General features: G+C 40.2%; 1 protein-coding gene across 1 annotated transcript in view; it reads right to left on the reverse strand.

Annotated features, from left to right (window-relative positions):
* LOC109357998 (pentatricopeptide repeat-containing protein At3g06920-like) overlaps positions 1 to 664 on the reverse strand; it is a 37,596-nt gene that overhangs the window by 33,822 nt on the left and 3,110 nt on the right. The window lies entirely within an intron of this gene.

The raw sequence follows: 664 nt of genomic DNA on the forward strand, positions 1-664 counted from the left end.
TCTAGATAAATCTTTTGCTAGATGAGAATTAACTAATAAAGTTTTACGTTGTCTTGACAGCAAATGGCAACCGAAAGTAACTGCAATTATGGAATCCAAAGATTTGGACTCCATGCCTCTACCAACATTGTTTGGAAAGCTTCAAGAGCAGGAAATGGAATTGGGTCACTTGATGATGCATGAGGATTCGAACCGGAAGAAGAAGAGCATCACATTAAAGGCTACGACCTCTAAAACAAAAGAAGATAAAGATGATGATGAATCTGACTCCGATCTGGATGATGAAACAATGGGGCTCCTTGTTCGAAAATTCAGTAAATTCATAAAAAGAAAAGGAGGATTCAAAAAGTTTCAGAAGAAAGAAGCGAAGGAATCAACCAAGAAAGGCAAGAACACCAAAGATCGGTTCACTTGCCACGAGTGCGGAAAAGCAAGACACAAGCGATTTCAGTGTCCAACCTATCTGAAAAAAGCTGATTCAGAAAAGAGCACTCCTAGGGAATTCAAGTCTAAGAAAGCCTACATCGTATGGGATGTACCTGAGGAGGAAACGACATCAAGCACCTCTAGTGAGGAGGAGTCAACAAAGCTATGTCTGATGGCTAGATCTGACAACGATGAGAATTCAAGCACACACGAAGATAAACATGAGGTATATTCTGAC

The sequence above is a fragment of the Lupinus angustifolius genome, chromosome LG10 (assembly GCF_001865875.1).
Source record: "Lupinus angustifolius cultivar Tanjil chromosome LG10, LupAngTanjil_v1.0, whole genome shotgun sequence".
Lineage (NCBI taxonomy): Eukaryota > Viridiplantae > Streptophyta > Magnoliopsida > Fabales > Fabaceae > Lupinus > Lupinus angustifolius.